At 30.4% G+C, this 6,001-nt stretch overlaps 1 non-coding gene across 1 annotated transcript; it reads left to right on the top strand.

The window, feature by feature from the left end:
• Positions 1–1,475: 1,475 nt before the first annotated feature.
• Positions 1,476–1,548, top strand: TRNAV-AAC (transfer RNA valine (anticodon AAC)). The gene has a single exon. It is a non-coding gene; the product is annotated as a tRNA-Val (tRNA).
• The last annotated feature ends 4,453 nt before the right edge of the window (positions 1,549–6,001 follow it).

The following is a 6,001-nucleotide window of genomic DNA, read 5'->3' as shown; positions in this document are numbered from 1 at the left end:
GCAACGCATGTGTGGCTGATTTCAGGTAGGACTAATGCTATCTGGTTATGATTGCAGATGTTCATGGGCGGCAAGGGTCACTTACCACCTAGTTCTACCTGTATATTATACAAATGTAAAATATAAGTAGGTAAAATATACAACATGAAGACATAACTGAAAGTAACGTAGATAAACCTAAGATTAATACTTGACATGTCTTGACGGTCATTGTTTTTCGATATATGTGTTCGAGGTATTAAGGAAATCAAAACTGATAACACCCCTGTGTACACATTTCAAGTAAAATAATGCCAATTTATATGAAAAAACAAAATTAAAGCAGTGACAGTTATTTGATCTCAACACACCCAATTATGGGAATCGTAGCTACAACCGTACCACACGTCTACGTTAAGAGTGGTCTACGACGTAGCCGACTGCTACGACCACAGGCTACAACCGCTGTCATTCGAACAAAGTATTTATATTTTGTTGAAGCGTTTTCTTATATAATGTTACCGAAAATGTTTTATTATACAACGCGTTTTTAATATAATATCAACGGAACCATATCAACCGGTAAAGAGGTCACTATTAAAATTATAATAATTAATACACTTGTACTCGTAATTAAGGTAAAGAGGTTAATAGGTAATTAAGTAAAGAGGTCACTATTAAAATTATAATAATTAATACACTTGTAATTATTATAATTATAATAGTGACCTTTTTACCGGTTGAGCTGAAATGTTGCATACGTTGGTTGAATAACAATGCATGACAGTCTTAATGACGTCGACTGTGATTATTATGTATATTGGTAGTATGGGTGTCAAATGAAAAGATTTTATGTTGTATTTAGGTAGAAGGAATTACAATTGATGAAACTCATTATTAATTACCGACATAACTGCTAGCAGTGTAAAGTCTCCGTAACTGTTTGAACTTTGTATTTTTCATTAAGTGTTTTCAGCTTCAAGGCATTATAAAAAAAGATTTCATAAAAGTTATTCTGCAGGCTAATTAAAAAACTAAATATTGCCTTCCAATAAGGTATAATACTACATATTTTTTTATAAGTGAAAAGAATAAGTTTGAAATAATCAAAGTGAAAATATTTGACTCATGGTTAAAATGGTAAAGATATTTAGAAACTTTGCATTAAAATTTAATTTACTAATAATAATTTAAGCTCCACATGACCCTACTTCTAACACAAAAATGCATTTGTTTTTGTAATCCACATTTTATTACGGTCATTCAATTACAATAAATATCTAGACTGATAATAAAATTGAATGTATTAAAATAAATTAAATAATGATAATAATAGCACGGTATAGAGAACAGTGAATTTGGCATTTCGCTACGAGACAAATTTCATACCGGATATTGTATGAAAGGAAAAAATTATAAAACTACTTGTTACTATGAAAAGCGTAAAATCAATACAAATCAGAATATGATATTGTCTTTCGAAGCAGCTTTCAGTTGTTTCCGTGGTGTAGTGGTTATCACATCTGCCTAACACGCAGAAGGTCCCTGGTTCGATCCCGGGCGGAAACACTTTTTATTCATTATTTTGTGTAAATTTCTTTGCTTTTTTTGTTTCCCAGTATATTTATTGATTTTAACTATTAATAAATATTAAGTAAAATTTTTGTATTATTTATAATTCAATTTCATTTACTTGTAGTTTAATTTTTGGTTACTTAGCGTTGCTATATTTATTGTTATAAAAGTAAATAAATTTCGGAATATTATTGCAATAATTTTTATGGTGTCAACCTTCGCGCCCAAGAAACCAATTCGAGTAAGTAATAAGCTTTAACCATGTACATATTTTAATTAAAGAATTTCCTTAGGAAAAATATTTCTGTAAATAAAAACGCGTTTGGGATAAAATATTTTATTCTTATAATATACGAAATAAAAAAATGAACAAAATGAAAGCAAAATACCAGCATAATACACAAGGCTCTCGGGTGGGATCGAACCACCGTCCTCTCAGCCCAACAGCCGAACGCGCTATCCACTGCGCCACGAGAGCTATGTGAGTGAGGGCCAAAGTATCCTACAGTTGACGCTTGTTTAACTGTCCATTAAAAATATTGATCGCGTGTGTTTAGTTGTAGAACCTATAATTATATAGCGACTTCTATCATAGAATTTTTCAAAAACCCAATTTTGGAAGTCCGACAAGAGTTTTTTTTTTATGATTATGGCGTTACGTTTGGTCTTTCAACACAGAAAAATTTGTTCTCTCAGCACTTTTCGCTATTTCTTGTAGTCTCGGACTAGGCCAAGAAAGCCCGCTTGAAAAATTGGCCCTGTACAATAAAAAGATAAACAACTAAACTTACCCCAATGATGGCGTTCCCTTATCGTTGTGAAATGGGATATAGTAAAAGTTTGTATTATTATTTCATTTCACAATTTACGTTTTCCAAGACGCGGGCAACTGCTAGTTAACAAATTCTTATTGAAAAACAAAAAGAAGAAGATTAGTCCCTCCTTAATAGATGCGCCCTTCATTTTAAGACTCAGTTATTATTAAACAAAAGTGATTAAACAATGAGGATTTACATTTCGAATACAATTTTACAACTATGAATAACACGAACGAACGCGAGTCAAGCTCAAAAGCTCATTTCGTTTAAAATTGTATGCAAAACTTTTCTTATTTAACGCGCGGCTCGGCCGAACGCCGGGATTTTTCAGTTCGTAATGCATTTTTAATTACTGGATTTCAACCAACTTTACATACGTAATAATTTTCTTTGTACAACCAATTTTGCACAAAAACTTGAACGGGAATTTAAGGGAAGAAGGAAAAAGATACAGAATTTTAAAATGGCTTGAGTTGTGATGTAGTTTAATCATCAATGTTGTCAATAATCCACTATATGTTGGGTTATCTTTTTCATTGTTTAAAATTGCAATACAATTATAGTTATTACGTATCCACGTTGCGTTTTTAGACAAAATGGTCAACTGCGGGTCGAACTTACACTCGGAGCATACAAATACAGGGGGTGTAATATTTTTAGTATTTTTACCATAGCAAGTCTAGAAGAACATGCATTGTGAAAAATTAATGTTTAGTTTACTTAGTACATTTCAAAAGATATTATGAAATTGCCGAAAACGATTTATGTCCTGGTTTCATTTACATCTTTTTTTTTATAGTTTTTGATATCATTGCTCGTATCGTGTAAAAATTTGTAAAAAAGTTTTTATTACGCAGATAGTTAAGACCTAGTAGTATATACCCTTTGGCTACGGACTCCTAGAAATCGCTAAAAATCCACTAAACTCCTGAATTTGAGTGTCTCTTTAAGAAGATTAATTAATTAAGATTCATTTATAATTGTAGTAATGATTAAAGTAAAATTTCCACTGAATTTTTATTTTAGTGTACTTATTACAATATTTTATTGTAACAATTTGACAAAAAGACAGTAATGTTAAAGACAATTCATCCCTGTTTCGTCTCGAGTTGAATTAACCGTGAAACCTTTTGTGCTCGTCGTATTTTACGAGAATATCTGCGGTTGTGGAATCGATTTCCTACAAGAAAATAAATTGCTCGTGCCTTTTTATTTTAAAGGTTTAACTTTTTGATCGGAATGCTCGGAATTCCTATTTATAATATACTCGTAATAGTCTACAATATAATAATAATAATAACAATTACAAAAACTATACTTAATTAAATTATTATCATTTATATAAATGTTATAAACAATATACTCGTATAATTTTTAATATAATATAAGTAGCTTATAAAACGGCATATTGAATAAGTTTTATTCATGTTTCTCAAATTACTTGGAGATATTAAGAAAAAAATCCTTATACGAAGCAAACGTTTTATAATATTTGTAATGTCGTACTTTAGATAAGTGGTCGTACACATAGACAACGTTTTCCCATAAGGTATGAAGGCGCGGTCTCTTAAATAGCCCTAGAGAAGGTTTGAACAGTTTACAGTTTGAAATGTCATAATAATGGACAAGGAACAATAACGACACTTAGTAATTTAGGATCATAGACATAATAAGCTATATCATTTTTAAGGATTTATTGGTTACTATAAAGATAGTTTGATAATTGGAAATAATACAACTGTTAAGATTGTTCATTAATAACATCCATTCATAAATAACATCCAATTGCTTTACCATTAGATAAAAGATTAAAAAATCAACACAAGGGTGTAAAAAATATGGTTTTATCCTTATAGATAAAAAAAACGCAGAAATATATAAACAATTTTAATAATGTTTATGAAAATACTATCCCTCTGTCAGATAGATATAATTATAGGTGACAGTTGTCATATTATTTTTATCATCGGAACACGATCAGTAATGTAAGATATGGTCATTATTCTGGGTATTTTTGTGATTTGATTTAAATAATAAATCCGATCAACTATTTAAAGTTAAATGCAGCGTTTCTGGCGCTTAAGATATTTTTTCAACAATCATCTTCAACACGGTGAAATCCTAATACGTGTAGGCAACTCCACAGTTCATTCATATATAAACGGCATGGTGTTTAATACCCACATTTAACCGTAATATCAAGGCACATATGGGATTTATTGAGTGCCTAAAAAATGTTTTTATTTCCTTAATACATTCAATAATTTCAGAATGAATTTGCTATCACTAAATCAAGATTATTCATTGTGAATTACAACACACAACAGTAACACTTTGAAGGTTTTTAAATAGATTTATTTACTAGAAAACCCACAAGAAGTATGACTTACATATCATGACTAAGGTAATACTATTTTCATAGAAATATTCGTTTTATTTCTAATATAAGAATTGTTGTTAAAGACAATCTCTGAACGGTTGAGGAGTTTGTTGTAGTACAAGTCGTAGTACTTGTCCAGACAGTCCTAAAAATAGAATTAAAAAAAAAGTAACCTTTTTGTTTAATTCTAAGTAAGTTGCATTTTGGGTCTCATATGAATCTTGAAAATATCTAAGTCCATTTTTTCGTAAAAGCCTTACCCTGTGCGCTACTCGCTTCGTCGAGGAGCGTTTTGTTTCTTGTAGGGCAATGTTAGACGCAGTAATGAAAACGTGATGCTGGTGCTTATAATATTATATATCTAGAATTCCTTTTGTTCTTAAAATGCATATTTAGGTTTTCTATCCTCCATATCCCAAGTATGCTATTACTTGGGATAGTTACATCTGATGTATAAATGTTTTTAGAGAGTTAAGTGTCAAATATTATTTAGTGGAGATGTAGTTAAAACTATATACTTTTTTGGTTATTATAATTACTCATATAGTCAAAAAAAAATAATAACATTTTTGCGACCGAATTGCTTGTGGGAAGATATTATATATTAAATTGCCACATGAGTTTAAACCATAGACTTAGAAATTTTTCGCTACGCTAAAGACCAACAAAGCATGAGAAAGACATATGTCAACTCATAAAGACAATCTACTAGAGAGAAAGAGATGCCAAGAAAAGTGACGGCGTGTCAATTTCTCTTCGAATAAGCGGCCTTAAGCTCCCCTGACTACGGCGCGTTTTATTATTTTACCAAAATTATTACTAATATTAATATATTGCTGAGTTTTTGTTACAAGGGTGTCTTACTCTATTGTCAAGTGTACCGTTACAAGGAAAAATAATCCACGGAAGTATACGTTTCACAGGTAAATGCGATTTTTCTATCCCAGGTCTTTAAGCAATATTTGGTCAAATTTCATATTAATTAGTTTCATACATAGTTGTTACAATTTATTTACGCTAAGGCTTGACAAAATGGTGACGTCATAAAATATCGATAATGTGTCGATAATATAATAAAAATCATTTCATGCATCACAAAAGTAGTATAAAAGTAAACTTTGTTGACGTATTGTAACGGAATTTACATATTCTGAATTTTTATGTTAACTCGTCGTATTAATTTGTATATCATAATATTTGTTTTATCCTTATCCTTACTAATATTATCAATCCGAAAGTAACTCTGTCT

Source organism: Epargyreus clarus, unplaced genomic scaffold (assembly GCF_041222505.1).
Source record: "Epargyreus clarus isolate Ecla_fem2 unplaced genomic scaffold, WU_Ecla_fem_2.2 ptg000007l, whole genome shotgun sequence".
Taxonomy (NCBI): domain Eukaryota; kingdom Metazoa; phylum Arthropoda; class Insecta; order Lepidoptera; family Hesperiidae; genus Epargyreus; species Epargyreus clarus.
Note: the sequence above shows the minus strand (reverse complement) of the source record. Positions and strands in the feature narration are given on the sequence as shown.